The sequence below is a fragment of the Symphalangus syndactylus genome, chromosome 6 (genome assembly GCF_028878055.3).
Source record: "Symphalangus syndactylus isolate Jambi chromosome 6, NHGRI_mSymSyn1-v2.1_pri, whole genome shotgun sequence".
NCBI classification, from domain to species: Eukaryota; Metazoa; Chordata; class Mammalia; order Primates; family Hylobatidae; genus Symphalangus; species Symphalangus syndactylus.
In genome coordinates, this window is record NC_072428.2 from 22,044,765 (window position 1) to 22,062,288 (window position 17,524).

Sequence of the window (17,524 nt, forward strand, 5' to 3'; positions counted from 1 at the left end):
TTCCTCCTGGGGATGGAGGGGTGGAATCGCGCCCTGAGCCACGTGCAGGCCAGGTGACAGCCACCTGGGTTGGGCAGGAGAGGCCCAGGTGTCCAGGCTCCCAGGAGGTCCCCCAGCCTCCTCTGGCCCAGCTGGGAGTCCAGTTGGCCCTGGTACCAGGTTAGGGAGGTCTCTGGTGGTTGCACGTTACAAAAACATGTTTAAGTAGAAGGTGGAAAATAAGACAGGAGAGGATTATTTGAAGCGGGGGAGCCCCAGGGCAGGAGAGCTTCTAAGCCTCAGGAAGGTGCTGGACCAGGACCAGGAGGCTCTCTCCCAATCCCCCTCCTGGCCCCACCCTTCCCCCCATTCTCTCTCCCTGCTCTCCTCTCTTTCAGGCAGGTTGGAGGGTTGGGGGGGTGGCACAGGAGATGCCCTAGCACAGGTTAGGAATCTAGTCTTTCTCTTAGGGTCATGCCCAGCGGTGGTGGGGAGGTCATGATGTCCAGTTGGCACTCTCCCCCTGTGACTGAGGAGGGCTGGTGAAGCAGTGGTCATTATCAGCTGCCTGGATACTCCAAAGACAACTATTCCTAAAGGGAAGTCAGCCCCAAGCAAGGGAAGAGATGGGGCCAGTCCAAAGAAGAGGCTGATAGGAAGTGGGGAGATGGGAGGGTTCAGGAAGAGGCTCGTGCATCTGGCCTCCTCGCTGTCACCCCTGCCATGGCTTTCCCAGGCATGGAGTCGTGGGGCTCTGGCCAGCTCTGGTGCGGGGGCTCACGCTGTGTCAGGTGACTTCCTTTCAGCTCAGCCTCGTGAACCCCTGGAGCATGAACTCAGAACCACCATCCGGGCCTTGCTGTGAGTTTTGCAGCTTTCATGAAACTCTCCTCTTCCCTGGGATTGCAAGCCCCTGGGTGGAGGGGATGGGAGTGGGGTGGGGCTGACTTTGGCAGCTCAGATCCCTGAGTGCCCTAAACACTGTGACTCCCAGGATGGGACTGGGTGAGGAAAGTCTCCTCTACTGGCTGCAGATTTCCAGTGAGCACAAGAGGAAAACAATACCAGGAACGATTTGGATCTTTTTCTATCGTTCAAGCTCCTGTCTTTTCTAGTCTGCGGTGAATCACTCCTCGTGTTACTGTAGACAGCCTCACATTCTGCTTTAGTTGTTTCCTGAGAAACAGTTGTGTCCTCCACTCCATTTTAACTTTCTTTGCTGTAATTCCTTATATCCGTGTAGTGCTCTGACTTGAAGAACATACTCACCTGTTTGCATTGCACCCGGTCCCAGAAAATAAAAAAAAGTTCAGGAGTCTTACACAAATGCATGTCAGATAATGAGATAAAGTAAAGAACCCTCTATGTACTCTCTTATAGCTCAGAGAGTGCGCGGCTTCCCCCAGCATGGCTGACATCCTGCTGGGCATGGCATGGACACCGGCATGGACACCGGTCAACAGTTGACCCAGGGGAAGGAGGAGGACAGGGTCCCTTTAACAGAGTCAGCCACCCCAGCATTTCACTGGTGCCTGAGACAGTGTCGGGGGCTGTGTTTCTGGCTGTATTTCTCTGTGTGGTCCCCCTTTGGAGATGAGCCCCGCCTCTTCCCCTGGGGCTGTCACTCAGCCAGAGCAGAATCAGTGTCAGCACTGTCTGAGCAGGCTCCTTGCCTGTCACTAAGGCATGATTCACAGCTGAGTGATGCCCTCTGAAGTCAGGGTGCAGAGCCCACGCCCATGGGCAGCCTCACCCGCTCTATTTTGGTGTTGGTTGTCACAGAATATGGGAGGAGCCATTCTCCTTGCCTCTGAGAGGCTCCTCCTACTTCCCCTTTACAACAGCCAAGCCAGCCCCTATTAAGAAGCCAGGGTAGAAGATTTATCTCTTAGCCCACCAGCTTCTACCTGCCAGCTCCATGGGTGTAGCCTGAGAGATCAGAAGGAGGAGTAAATATAGGGGTAAAAACACATGTTTGATGGCAGACAGACCTGGATGTGAATCTTGCTTTGCCTTTAACTAGCTGTGCTTCTTTGGGCAAGTTACTTAACCTCTCTGAACCTCGGTTTTCTCATATGTAAAATGGCAACGATGGTTTCTACCCCCCTAGTTATTCTGAGGATTAAATGGGCAGAAGGTAATTTGCAAAGTGCCTTACACACCTGGTAGGATCTCAGTAATGGCAACTTCAGCTTTATTAAGGGGAGCAGAGCATTTGTAGCTGCAGAAAGAAGTTTGTGGTTGGTGCTCTCTCTCTGAAGGAGAGAAACTTAGTGAAGGCTTCTGAGGATTGAGAGGAATTGGTCTGGAGACTAGAATGATGAAGCGTCTTTCTGCCATGTCTGTTCACTTTCCACATGCATCGCTCCTCTTTCAGGATGAAGTTTTATCTCTGTTTCTGCAGAAAGCTTATCCTAGGGTTCGTTTGAAAAATTGTTGCAGTTGGCCACAACCCTGCCATTTGATGCCAATAAATTCTACTTGTTTTCTCCCATGAGAAACTAAGATATTTGGGCAAGGAAGGAAGAGATTTCAGGATTCACATTTATCATCACTTTGTTGAGCAAGTATTTATTGCATATGGACTACATGCCACACATTGTCGTGGGTGCTGGGGATGATTCCCTAGCCCTACGGATTACAGTCTGGTTGCACTAGAGGACTCATGGCCCTTTAAGAAGACCTGGGGAGTCTTCATTTGCCCCTGCTCTTGCACTGAAACCTTCAGCGTCTCCTTAATGCCAGAAGATACAAGGTCCTTAGTGCCTAGATACCCTCAGCCTCCACCTACCTTGCCAGCCTTCCCTCCTCTGCGATCTTAGAACACCCAGCTCTCCAAGACCGCTGTTCTTTCAGTTCCAAGGCAGCTTGTGCTTTCCTGCCTTTGCTCCTCCCTGGAATCCCAACTCCTATCTATCTTTGCCTGAGTTTCCCAGCTCTATCTTCCAGGACCAGCTCAAGGTGTCACCAGATCCCCAGGGATGCTTTTATAGTCACTGAGCACCACTGGGGTTATTCTACCAGAGCCATGTAGACCACTCTATACCAGCAGGGTCTCATTTCAGAGCCAGGCCACAAGCTTTGTGAGAACAGGACTGCGAACTGGGCTTCCTCAGCCCTCCTGATGCTATAGAGTGATGGATGCTGAAGAAATATTTACTTAGCTAGGCATGGTGGCACAGCTGTAGTCCCAGCTACTCAGAAGCTGTGGCAGGAGGATCGCTTGAACCCAGGAGTTCAAGGCTGCAGTGAGCTATGATTACACCACTGCACTCCAGGCTGGGCAACAGAGCAAGACTCTAACAACAAAGAAAAGACATTTCGTATATTTTCTTAACTGGGACAAAGCTCCAAGTTAAATGTTCAAGTGGGGTAGTGGGGTCAAGCTCAAATGACCTTCCCCTTTCTGGAAGGTCATGAAATGACCTGCCAGGTGGCCTGCCTTCTTGTAAACATTCTAGGCCCTATTGTATTAGAGGATATTGCTCAAATGACCTTCCCCTTTCTGGAAGGTCATGAAATGACCTGCCAGGTGGCCTGCCTTCTTGTAAACATTCTAGGCCCTATTGTATTAAAGGATATTGCCCAAGTGCTTTCTACTATTTGAGAAGCCTTGGTGGGAATATTCTTGTCAAAGCTACTTTACAGTTGTTGCTTTTGTAGAACCTGCAGCCAGCTCTGGATATTTTTATGTGAAGCTATTATTTCACCACTTCTCGCCAACTTTTTCATTAATACCTATATCATCCTACACTGACCACAGTTGCAGTTCAGGGCCAGATTCTGAGACTTGTCCTTAAAGGCATGAGCTTCAGTCATTGGTTCAGTGGTGGTCCCATTGACCCCAGCTCCCCTCAAGGCTGCACATTCACGAGGGTGCAAGTCATGACCACTTGCAAATTCATGTTGCGAGTGTCTTTCATTTTGTTTGTTTGTTTGAGACAGAGTTTCGCTCTTGTTGCCAAGGCTGGAGTGCAGTGGCACGATCCCAGCTCACTGCAACCTCTGCCTCCCAGGTTCAAGCGATTCTCTTGCCTCAGCCTCCCAAGTAGCTGGGATTACAGGCATGTGCCACCACGCCCGGCTTATTTTGTATTTTTAGTAGAAACAGGGTTTCTCCATGTTGGTCAGGCTGGTCTTGCATTCTCTACCTCAGGTGATCTGCCCACCTTGGCCTCCCAAAGTGCTGGGATTACAGGCGTGAGCCACCGCGCCTGGCTGTGGTGTATGTTTATGCAGTGTGTGATAGTTTTCCTGTATTTACTAGACATCAGATTGTGACTGCTCCCATAGATTTGGCAGTTGAAATACCCACAACCTCAATGTGTCCTGCTTTGAAAAGTTGTATGTTTGCGTTCATTTATGAAAACCACACTTGTGAACTAATTCACTTGTTTTACCTTCTTAAGGAAGCTGAGGGGAGGGTGTTATGACCACATCAAAGGCCCAAACAGTACATTTGGTTTTCCTCTGAAGGCAGAATCACCCCTGAAATGGATCAGGTTGCAATCCACTTTACTTTCTGCTTTTTAAATTCCTACTTTCAGTAATAGCCTTCCTGGTTTCTAGGAATGTAGAATGGAAACGAAGTCATAATTAAAGGTAGTAAGGAAGGGTTTGTCTGTTTGTTTGTTTTAATAGGAAACTGGCAGTTAACCCTTTAAAAAATGAACAGAGGCCAGGTACGGTGGCTCACACCTACTACTTTTGGAGGCTGAGATGGGAGGATCACTTGAGGCCAGGAGCTTGAGACCAGCCTGGGCAACAAATGAGATCCCCCACCCTCTACAAAAAAATTAAAAATGTGCTGGGCATGATGGTGCACGCCTCCCGTAGCTACTGGGGAGGCTAAGGTGGGAGGATCACTTGAGCCCAAAGGCTACAGTGAGCTATGATTGTGCCATTGCACTCCAGCCTGGGTGACAGGGCAAGACCCTGTTTTTCTTTAAAAAAAAAAAAAATTATAGATAAGTAAATTGAATGATTGCTACCTGGTGTTCCCTTTGGGTTTTCCCACAGTGGATCCATAAGCTGAGCAAGGACCTTGCCCACCAGGTGTAGCTATTCTTTCTCCCTGTGCTTGTGTAATACACGGAGCATATACATGCCTTCTTCCTCAAGTTAAGACATAAATGCCCAACAGATATGTGTCTTTCTTCTTTATGCCTCTGAACCGATTTCCTCATGTACAAAATGGTGCCGATAATTACTTTTCTCACAGAGTTGTTAGGAGGTTTAAATGAAATGGTACGTGTGAAGTGCTTAGCAGGGTATCTGATTTGTAGTCAATGCACAATCCGTATCGGCTATTGCTATAATTGGTGGTGTCATTGGTTTGCTAAGATTTCTTGGCCTGCATTTTGGCCCTGGCTGGGCCTTGACTCCTCAATACATGTAGAGATGCTCCTTGACTTAAGATGGGGTTATGTCCAAATAAGCCCATTGTAAATTGAAAATATAAATCAAAATGCACTTAATACACCTAACCTACTGAACATCATAGCTTAGCCTAGCTTACCTTAAACATGCTCAGAACACTTACATTAGCCTACAATTGGACAAGATCATCTAACCCAAAACCTATGTTATAATAAAGTGTTGAATATCTCATATAACTTATTGATTACTGAAAGCGAAACACAGAATGGTGGTGTGGGTACTTGAAGTACTGCTGCTACTGAATGTATATGGCTTTCCCACCACTGTAAAGTCAAACATCATAAGTCAGGGACCAGCTGTCTCCAGCATTCCTCCTTCGCAGCTTTGGGAGGGGGTGGTGCTGGCATGAGAACTAAGCTGAGGAGCCTGTAGCAGTGGCATCCACGGCTCCACCAGCCAACAGGCCAAGACAGCTGTACACCAGAGGCCTTGGCCCAGCTTAAGAAATGGAACTTCTGGGGGCCGGGCGCAGTGGCTCACGCCTGTAATCCCAGCACTTTGGGAGGCTGAGGTGGGCGAATCACCTGAGGTCGGGAGTTCAAGACCAGCCTAACCAACATGGATATACCCCGTCTCTACTAAAAATACAAAATTAGCCGGGCATGGTGGTGCATGCCTGTAATCCCAGCTACTTGGGAGGCTGAGGCAGGAGAATTGCTTGAACCCGGAAGACAGAGGTTGCGGTGAGCCGAGATCGTGCCATTGTACTCCAGCCTGGGTGATAAGAGTTAAATTCTGTCTCAAAAAAAAAAAAAAGAAAGAAAGAAAAGAAAAGAAATGGAACTTCTGGCAAAAAGTGATTTGTTGAGCATTCTGAGGCTCAATACAAAGAAACTCATTTGTGTAGGTATGAACTTTGGAAAAAACCACCTAAAGAAGTACGTGAGGTTTTCTATTGTGGTAGGGTTCAAAGCAAGTTGAAATGGCGAAGAGTACAAATATCAAGAAAAAGGTCTGGGGAGACAAGATTTGTCTTTTTTTTTTTTTGAGATGGAGTTTCACTCTTATTGCCCAGGCTGCAGTGCAATGGTGCGATCTCGGCTCACTGCAACCTCCGCCTCCTGGGTTCAAGCGTTTCTCCTGCCTCAGCCTCCCAAGTAGCTGGGATTACAGGCATGCACCACTACGCCCAGCTAATTTTGTATTTTTAGTAAAGAGAGTTTCTCCATGTTGGTCAGGCTGGTCTCAAACTCCTGACCTCAGGTGATCCACCTGCCTCAGCCTCCCAAAGTGCTGGGATTACAGGCGTGAGCAACCATGCCCAGCCCAAGATTTGTCATTTTAAAACCAAACAAAAAAGCCCTTGTATCGAAGTTTGGATAAGAACTTATCCAACCTTGGCCACTTTTGTTGAACTCTATGGGTTTAGGAAACCCACAGAATTGCCTGCGGAGATTTTGTTGTTACTTTTTTGTTCAGCAGAAGAGTCCCCCTTTGAATAGAATTCTCTTTTAGGAAGAGAGAAAAGGAATGAGAGGTGTGTCTCCCGGCTAATCCGGCAGGCCCCACGCCCCTCATATCCTTATAGGGGCTTGTGCCAGGCATTGGCCTGAATGTTTTAGGAGCTGGCAGCAAAGCCAGTCCCTGAGTGACAGACATTTGTGGCCCCAGGATGAGGAGGGCCTCTCTCCCCTGCTGGGGCCCATGTGTTTCCGTGGCTGCAGCTTCAAGGCCTGGGTTTATTCCTCAGTTTACCATTTAGTCTAGAACAGCACAGTGGCTCCTGATACTTTGGGGACAGCTTTGGATTGGAGCTGGTGAGACGGGCTTTTCACCTCTGCTGGTGCTCAGTGTGGAAGCAGCAGCCCACCAGAGAGCTTCCATTTCCCTTCACTGTGAAACACCGTGCTTTGGAAGGGACTCCAGGGTACATCAGAGTGTATAAGCCCCAGGAGCAGGCTGTGCCGTGGTCTGGAAGGTGGCAGCCCCGTGAGCCACCCAGACACCAGCTCCTGCTCATCTCATGCCTTCCCTCACCTCATCTGGATCAGAGGAGAAAAGCAGATCCACAAAAATCAGCACAACTAGAGATCAATTGCTATGCCAGACCCAGTTAGCCTGGTGAGTGCCACAGGTGTCTCCACACCTCAGATAATTGAGGATTAGGCCTCAGGACTTGCACAGCCAAGCACTGCCTGAGATTGGTCTGCAGTCGGCTTCCATAGAAAGATGCCAGAAGTGGATACCTGGTCCTGGGTGGTTTGCTGTAGGGGGTGATTTCCTCCATGGGGAAAACCAAAGAATCCACAGCCCTCTGCCTGCAAGGAAAGTTCAGTGGGGAGGAGGCTGTGCTGGTCCTCAGCTCTCGCCAGGGTGGCAGTGTGCTGGGGTAGGCATACCGCAGCAGCCTGGAGAGGAAACGGTGCTGAGCCTGAGCCCTTCTGACCTTGGAAGTTTTGGTTTTAATGTATGTGAGACAGAGATGAGGCATGTGTCAGTCAGAGGCTGTTATCAGCCATTATAATAATAGTAGCCGGCATTTATGGAGGACTTGTGTTCCAGATCCTAAGGCATGTGCTTTATGGAGATTTATTCATTTAGGTTTAAAACAATCTTTTTCTTTTTTTGAAAATTTTTTGAGACAGGGTCTCACTCTGTCATCCAGGCTGGATTGCACTGGCATGATCTCTGCTTACTCCAGCCTTGACTTCCTGGGCTCAGCCTCCAGAGTAGCTGGGACCACAGGCACACACTACCAAGCCTGGCTAATTTTTGTATTTTTGGTAGAGACGTGGTTTTGCCATGTAACCCAGGCTGGTCTCGAACTCCTGGGCTCAAGTGATCCACCCTCCTCGGCCTCCCAAAGTGCTGGGATTACAATAATCTTATAAGGGACCCTAGAATCGCAGTTTGATAGATGAGGACGTTGAGGACTAAAGCAGTTAAGCAAAGTGCCCAAAGTCAAACAGCGAGTACATTGGGGGTCGGGAGAGTGAATATTTAGAACAATCCAGGCCAACAACTCTAAGCCCAGCTCTTATTCACCATGGGGAAGAGTAAATGAAATTAAATGAAATGATCTTCATAAAAGGCTTAATGCAGGCAGCAAGTAAGTGCTCGCTCAGTTACAATGAGATATCCCTGTTTTCTGCGTATTTTATTGTCCTGCATTTTGTGCTAGGGGCCCTGATGTGGATTATTCCAGTCACATGCTAAAAATGTGCAGGGTTTTCAGTCTCTTTGTATTGCCGTGAAACTGCTGCTGATCTGCTTTTCCCATTGCCGGTCAGCCTGGGCCTGCTTCCATTTTCACTTTGAGTTTTCAAAGGTCAGGGGAGTCCTGATAGATTGCCTTCTTATCTCCTAAGTGTTTTAGAATGGTTTATTCATTTAACAACTGAAAGTGATTTTTTTTTTTTTTTTTTTTTTTTAAGAAACAATTACCTCCCTTGGTCAGCAGCAACATCTCCAGAGGTCAGCATCCACCTCCCGGGGAAGGTTTGGCCCGCTGAGTCCAGGCTGGCTGCTAAGGGAACCAAGTCTCTTTTCTATCTCCAGGGCTAGCACAGGGCCCAGCTTGGGGCAGGCACTGAAGGAAACAGTGGTTTGTGAATTTCAGCGGGGGGCCGTTTTGCAGTTCTGGACTTCAGAGCCAAAGCTTCGAATTCCTATCCTTTCTCCAAACAGGTCCCCTGCTCTTCTAGAGTACTGAGGGATCTTGGCCACAGTCAGGTGGTGCTTTCCCAGACAACTTTTTTATAAGCCTGTGGAATGCCCTCTGCTGAGTCACCACACTGATACCCAGGGCTAGGGTGTGTCTGTGAAGAACCCTGCTCTAGACATTCAGGGCTCGGTCCTGGGTCTGGGTGGGTGCCTGACCTTAGGTCTAACCATAGGCTTCAAGCTTTTATTGTTCACTGAGTCTGTGCCAAGCACATTCCGTAAATGATCTCATTGACTCTTCAAGAAAGCTAAGAGAATCAATATTGTTGTTCCCATTTTCACAGATAGATAATAAATCTGTAAAATCGCATAAGACTAGGACATATTTTCTAGGATTGTCCCTGTGGATCAAAGGTGATATCAAGTGGGATGTCAGGAGCAAGGGTGCTTGCAGCGTCAGTGATTTCTGTTGCTGGAGGAGGGGCAGGGTTACAAATGAGGAATGTGGGGTTTAGTGGGTTTAAGAGATTTGCCAGAGGCTGGGCGTGGTGGCTTACGCCTATAATCCCAGCTACTCGGGAGGCTGAGGCAGGAGAATCACTTGAACCCAGGAGGCGGAGTTCAAGTGAGCTAAGATCATGCCACTGCACTCCAGGCTGGGCGACAGAGCGAGACTCTATCTAAAATATATATATATATATATATATTTGCCAGAGGTCAACAGGCTAGTCTCTAGTCCTTGTGCAGAAGCAAGATTTGAAATGGGATGCGTGTTCTCACATGTCTCTTTGCTGGTCAGTGTAGAGATAAAGAACCCTCTCCCCACCTACAGTGTTCTTAAGAAGCCATGGTTATCTTGGGTGTGATGCTCTTTGGAAGGTAGAAAGTTCCGCTGGCAGGCATTTCCTCCTGGAGTCCTCAGCCTCCTTATCAGGCCCCCAGATGCGGACTGTCAGTGAGGTGGGCAGGGCTGTGGAGGGGAGAGGTCCTGTCACAAGAGACACCCAGCTTCCTCCCAGCTTTGGTTTACCTCAGGCCTGGCCTGAGGTGAAGTCCTCATTAGGTTACCTCCCGCCTAGCTGTGACTGGGTTAAGTTGTTGGACTTCTCTAAGGTTCAGCTCCCTGTTCTGGAAATTGAAGACAAGGATTCCACCTGTCCTGTAGAGACTTTGAGGATTTGCTGACGCAATGCCCGCATGAGCCACTTAGCTTGATGCCACATAAGTGCCGAGGAGACATCATCCTGTGGTGATTAGATCTGTCATACACGCTTATGACCAGGAAGACCCCACCTGGTCATTCTTTTCCCCACAATCCTCTTCTCCTCTAGGACACCAATGCCTCTTCTTCCCTCAGAGTTAATGCAGTTACAACTATTCCAGCACTTTCTCACAGCATTCCTACCCCTCCAGCCACCATCCCCGGGCAAAAATGCTGTGGTCCAGCAGCCACTCAGCTCTGTGGGGTGGTGCGTGCAGGGGCGCGTGACAAGCATGAGGTAAGTGCTGGATCACCATCCTCCCTGCCCCTCCTGCGGCTGCGTGTCAGATACTGTGTGCCAAGCTCCCTTCAGCCACTATCTCATGTAAAGCTCAGACCCCACGATTTCTGGAGTCCTAGAGTAGTCTGGGTGTCCTCATGGCGGGAACTGGCTGTCCTCCTGGCCCCTTGCTCCCACCCTCCTGCCTTCTTGGTTCAGTGATAACGCCTTAAATCAGGAGGGTGTGGCTACGTCTGACTCAGGGGTGACCCAGGGGCACTTCACAGATCTGCGGAAGAAGGCGTCATCACAAGCATGAGTGAATCTTGACTTTATTTATAAAAGGCAAAAGCCCACTCTTCTGTGCAGTTGTTGTGGGGCCCCAGAAGTGAGGGGAACTCCACAGCACAGTTGAGGTGGGCAGTGGCCGTGGAGAGAGATTTCCAACGCAGGGCCTGAGCCGTCTCCTCGCAGCTTCTGCATTTTGCTTCTTTCATTTGTTAAAGCAAACAAGGGGCCAGGAGGCTCAATCAACCTGTGGAACTTTCACAGATTCCTCAGAAGAGTTGAGCTGTTCCCAGCAGCCTTTGGGGACTGTGGCCTGTTTCTGACTTAAACTCAGCCTTAGATTCTAAATTCTTGAGATGGTTCAGTGATGATGAAGGGGGGAAAACGTTTACATGTTAGAATGAAAAGGCAACCAATTTTACATTCTATCTAAAGATGAATACAAGATGGGGATTATCTTTTTAACTCTTGAAAAAGATTGAGATGGAGGTCTCGCCATCTTGCCCAGGCTGGTCTTGATTCCCTGGGCTCAAGTGGTCCTCCTGCCTTGGCTTCCCAAAGCGCTGTGATTACAGGCTTGAGCCATCATGGCCAGCTAGTCTTTTAATAATAACAATAAATTATCAGCATTGGAGCTCTGGATGTGGGAAATGCAAAATAGTCCTGCTGGGTCATCATCTCAAACCTGAACTCTTGGGAGAGAGATCCTGTGGATCATTACATCTTTTCAATTCCTTCCACTCCTCAGTTTCCTCACCCCATTTGTGGTACTCGGGCAGCAGAGATGTCCTCTGGCTGGAAATCCAGAGGATGAGGCGGGCACCCTTGGACTGTCCCTGATTAAATGTCACCTCCTCTCCCCACCCCCTTTCCCAGCTCTCTCGATGCACATGGGATGTTTAATGACATTCTCCTTTTCTCCTCGTTTAGGCCTTGGAAGCAGTGATATTAACTCACTCAGTCCTCACAACTTTCCATGAAGGAGATTACTGTAATCTTTTATTCCCGCTTTACAGATGAGGAAACTGAGGCAAAATAAATTATTTGCCCAAAGCTACACAGGAACTGCTAGAGCTGAAACCGGAACTCCAATCATTAGGCTCTCAAATCCTCCTTTTAGCCACCATGCCCTAATGCAACTCAAACAGAAAAAGGACAGCTTGACTAAAAAGTCTCCCATTTCCTCTCCCCCTTACCCTAAAAACCCCGTGAACTCAGCCTCTGAAGATTTCAGCCCTTCTCTCAGGTGTGAGAAGTAATTTGGCAAAAGAGAAAAAAAATTAAAAAGAAGAAAAATAACCTAAAAAGCAGGGAGGGCCAGGCACGGTGGCTCACACCTGTAATCCCAGCACTTTGGGAGGCCGAGGCGGGCAGATCATCTGAGGTCAGGAGTTCGAGACCAGCCTGGCCAACATGGTGAAACCCCCTCTCCACTAAAAACTAAAAAAATTAGCTGGGTGCGGCGGCGGATGCCTGTAATCTCATCTATTCAGGAGGCTGAGGCAGGAGAATCACTTGAACCTGGGAGGTGGAGGTTGCAGTGAGCCGAGATCACACCACTGCACTTCAGCCTGGGCGCCAGAGTGAGACCCCATCTCAAAAAAAGCGGGGAGGAGAACGAAGATTTCGGCCTAAGTGCTGAGGAGCAGGGGCCTCTGACAGAACTGGGCACTGGAGGTGAGCAACCCAGACGTCAATTATTAGGAGATCTTCTCTGCTTCTGGCTTTCCCAGTGCTGACAGGTGGGATCCTTGTCAGGCAGCAGGGCAGCGCTGAAGGAAGCAAAGCCCTTTCTTGGGGGCCCTACTCAGTGAGTGAAGCCATAGCTTGTGCAGTGGCCAGGTGGATCGCTCGAGACTTCCTGGAATTGCAGCCTCCAGCTGTGAGCTGCTCCTGCTGGCCGCTTGGCTTCACCGGCACCACCAGCCGATGGAGTCGGTTCATCAAATGGAAAAGTTTCGGAGACTGTGGGAAGGAGGGCATTCTTTGCGAGCTCTCTTGGCTTTGCGCTTTAAAGAGGGCAGTGGGGGGAATGCACACACAACATTTTTCTTCTCATCCGTTCTCAGAAACCCAGGGAAAAAAAATGGGCTGCAATGAGTAGCAGTTGTGGTTATGATGATTTTCATATGAGTTGTCAAATCTTCTGTGTCCATTAACTATCTTTTGTGGTGAGGAAATTGATTGTGGAACTGAAATAAGAAACTCCACCTGACTATTAAGTGATAATTCAGTCCCCAGCCTGTTGGCTCTTTATCTAGTATTTAGTGGGGAGAATGCCTCTGTGGAAACAGATGCCTTGCTTTTTTGGGAAGACAGTCCATTTGAATGAACTAGAATGTCTTCCTGCCAGGAGTGGGTCTCCAGTGGATCCTTGTCATGAGGTGGGGGAGGGGCAGAGTGACAGCTGCAGTTGGCCCCCTAAATGTCAGTGTTCCCTGTAGCTTCTTGTCAAAGGGCTTACCTCGTACTGTGGTACAAGTCAGGGCTACACAGAAAGGCCTGTCTTGCAGTCTGTTTGCATAGCTGTGTCTTGCTTGCAGAAAGCCCCGGGTGGGGGTAGAAAAAAGGCAGAGACAGGCCGGGGGGTGGCTCAGACCTGTAATCCCAGAACTTTGGGAGGCTGAGATGGGAAGATCACTTGAGCTCAGGAGTTCGAGACCAGTCTGGGCAACACAGTGAGACCTCACCTCTACTAAAAATACAAAAATAGCTGGGGCGTGGGGGCGCATGTCTGCAGTCTCAGCTACTCAGGAGGCTGAGGTAGGAGGATTGCTTGAGCCCAGGAGTTTGAGGTAAACCGTGATCATAATACCACTGCACTCCAGCATGGGGCACCCTGTCTGCAAAAAAAAATAAAAAATGTTAAAAAAGGCAGCAGCATCAATGAAGCCTTGGTTGGCTCAGCCTCAGGGTAGACTGCATTATCCATCCCTGACAAGCTCGGAGGTGGGCACACAAACCCAGGCGCTACATAAAGGCCAAGACAGTGAATCATCCACTCAGAGCCCACTTCACCTCCCACCCCTGGTCCTTATCAGGTGTTGTCATCCCACAGATACTTACTGGGTACCTCCTGGGTCCCAGACAGTCCTGGCTTTCATGAAGCTTCTAGTCCAGCAGGGAAAACAGATGTCAGAGATTACAAAAAGAATGTGGGCTGGACACGGTGGCTCATGCCTGTAATCCCAGCACTTTGGGAGGCCGATGCAGGCAGATTATTAGGTTAGGAGATTGAGACCATCCTGGCTAACACGGTGAAATCCCGTCTCTACTAAAAATACAAAAAATCAGCCAGGTGTGGTGGCACGCGCCTGTAGTCCCAGCTACTCAGGAGGCGGAGGCAGGAGAATGGCATGAACCCGGGAGGCCAAGGTTGCAGTGAGCCGAGATTGCGTCACTGCACTCCAGCCTGGGCAACAGAGCGAGACTCCGACTCAAAAAAAAAAAAAAGAATGATGATTAATGGGATCAAACACAAGGAAAGAATAGTCTTGGGAAAGAGCGAGGCTTGAATCCCAGCTCAGGCTGTGAGCTCAGGCCAGTCACTCTGCTTCCATGTCTTAGTTTCATCATTTCTAAAGTGGCTGTTGCAAGACTTAATGGCTCATATATGTTGAGTACTTGGCACGTGGTAGGTACCGGATTGGTATTTGTTCACATGCACATGAATAAGTCATGGCACATCTCCATTCAACAAATATTTATTGAGTACCTACTGTATCCCAGGTACTGTGCTAGATACTAAGAATATAGCAATGAATAAAACAGACAAAAGCCCTGCCCTCATGGAGATTACGTAGTATTTGGGAAGACAGGCAATAAAATAATAGAATGAATCATATATTTGATGGTTAGTTTTATGGAGAAGTTATTGCAGAGAATCTGACTAGGGAGAGCTGGAAGTGGGCAAATACAGGTCAGAGATTTGGGAAAAGCCCTGAAGGTCATGAGGGACCTAGCCATGCAGATGCCAGGGTAAAGGAATACTTCAGGAAAAGGAACAGTAAGTTCAAAGGCCCTGTGGCTAGCAGGTTTGAGAACAGCCAGGAGGCAGCTAGTGTGGTATAGCCTAGAGAGGCTGGGAGTATAGAAGATAATATAGGGCTTTGAAGCTAATTTAAATATTTTTTAAATTTATTTAATTTTGTGGGTATATAGCAGGTATATATATTTATGAGGTACATGAGATATTTTGATACATGCATACAATGAATAATCACACATCAGGGCAAATGGGGTATCAATTTAAAGACTTAGTGAGAGTGTGGTCCAGCGTGGAGGTGGGTGGCATAGCATTTTTTGGTTGGTTGGTTGTTTTTGAGCAGAGTTTTGCTCTTGTCGCCCAGGCTGGAGTGCCATGGTGCAATCTCGGCTCACTGCAACTTCTACTTCCCACCTCCCAGGTTCAAGCGATTCTCCTGCCTCAGCCTCCCAAGTAGCTGGGATTACAGGCGCCTGCCACTACGCCCAGCTAATTTTTGTATTTTTAGTAGAGACGGGGTTTCACCATGTCAGGCTGGTCACAAACTCCTGACCTCAGGTGATATGCCCACCTCAGCCTCCCAAAGTGCTGGGATTACAGGAGTGAGCCTGGCCTTTAGTGGGCTCTTATTGAAGCCAGCCTGAACTGGGAAATGTCCAGATTTATAAAAATAATGATTCAGAAAGTGAGACTACCCTTTAAGAAGACCATATTCTGATCATAATCATAAATCTGGCAAATTCATTTATGGAGATAACAGGAAAACAATTTGAAATCAGAATATCCAGGAAAGGCTAGGCGCAGTGGCTCATGCCTGAAATCCCAGCACTTTGGGAGGCTGAGGCAGGAGAATCACTTGAACCTGGGAGGTGGAGGTTGCAGTGAGCTGAAATGGCGCCACTGCCCAGCCTGGGCAACAGAGCAAGACTCGGTCTAAAAAAAAAAAAAAAAAAAAAAATCCAGGAAAATCACGAGGACGCAGCCATGGTAATCACTATGAAAGCCCCCAGTATGGAATGTTTACTGTGTATCTATTAGCATATTTAATCTTCATAACAACCTGATAGAGGTGGGTACTGTGGGCTCCATTTTACAGATGAGAAAACCTCAACACACACAGAGGGGTTCGGTAACTTGTCCAAGATGATCCAGAGGTACATATTCTGTCCCCAAAGCCCCTACTCTTGGCCACGACTCCATAAAATACTTCTGAACAGCTTGCTTCCCTTGTACAGTTTAAGTGACTTTGTCTTTTTGCATACATTCAACTTTCTCATAAACTTGAGGTTCACCAAGGAGAGAATATTATTTCCCCCACAGATAATAGCTGCCAAAATAGAGTCCGAATCCCGGAGGGTTCCCAGATGGCTGGGCACACCCAAGCTGCAGAGGCTGCCTGGAATGATTAAGGCAGAGGAAGGTGCTAATCTATCAAGGAACCCGCAGCTTTGCGGCTGATGTGATTTCGTTTATCTACCCTCCTTGGTTCTTTGTCTCTTTATCCCCCTGTCTCCCTCCTGGGCTGGCTAACAGGCCTGATGTATGGGCATCTCAATCACTTCTGCTTCCCCAGGAGATCAAGGCCTGGCCTTGGGCCCTGAGGCCTCCCGGAGTAAATCGGTAGATTGAGGGGAGGGGGTGCCAGGGAGGCATCAAAAGAGAATGGGGTCCTCTGGCTTCAAGCTACCTAAAATCTGCTGCTTAAAATGCTGCTGTTAGGGAAAACTGGAGGCACAGGGTCCTTCTCCAGCCCTAGAAATAACCTCTCTGAAACCCGTCGAGTGACCCAGCCCAAATCAGAAAGAATTTTTTGTCTTAAAAGGCACATTAAAGAGAGTCCTGTGTTTTCTGCCCTGTGCTTTCCAGAGGTAGAAGGCAAGTGTGAATTCTCTACCCTTCTACAACAAGAGCAAAAGAAGGAGAAACTTTCCATATTTTCTCAGCTATTTCAAAACACATTTTTTTACCTTTCATATGAAGTGACTGTTCCAAATGACCTCCTCTTTCCAGGGAAAAAACTATTTTAAAACTTTTTCTCCCCACCTTTTTCTCCAGCCCTGTCTCTTTTTTCTATTTTTAATCTCCCTCTCCTGACAAGAATATCCACGGACTTCCCACCTGGCCTCTACCCTTCTCTTCCTTGCAGGGGTGTCCCCACCAGCCTGCGCCCGATGTCCACGATGTCTGTCCACCCAGCACCCAGCAGCATCTCTCCCCGTCTGGCACTCAGCCTGCTTCTGAGTGTGGGCAGCAGGGAAGCTAGGCGCCGTGCTTGCCCAGACCACACAGCTGTCTCTGTTTAGGGCTTTGCTGCCTGAAAGTTTGTTTCAAGGAGAAACAGGCTCTGCTCTGCCTTCCCAGCTTGGTCTCCTTACCTGGGGCACAAAGACTGCTCAATTAGCTAGCGCTGACCTCCTGCAGCTAATTAGTGCCTCTAGCATGGATCAGAAAAAGCTCTGCAAAGTGGCAATTAGTGATGGATCGCTTGTTGCTACTTCATAGAAGTGGTGTCAGCAGGATTCATGGCTTGTGGCTTAAAAGCCAGAAGGAGATCCCCAATCAGGTCCTGGATGGCTCTGATAGGCAAATCCTCTTAGGAAGGTGGGATCACAGGCACCAATTCCTTTTGATCTCCCCAGCTCCCCTTCCTGTGGGGCTGATTGAACAAAGGCTAATTCATTCAGTATTAGGGATGTAGCAGTTTATTGTGGGGTTCAAGATCCTTGTCATCTCTGATAACAGACAGCCC

The 17,524-nt window shown here is 48.4% G+C and overlaps 1 protein-coding gene across 1 annotated transcript in view; it reads left to right on the forward strand.

Moving 5' to 3' along the window:
* ABTB2 (ankyrin repeat and BTB domain containing 2) overlaps window positions 1-17,524 on the forward strand; it is a 207,571-nt gene that overhangs the window by 106,208 nt on the left and 83,839 nt on the right. The gene's annotated exons all lie outside the window — the stretch shown is intronic.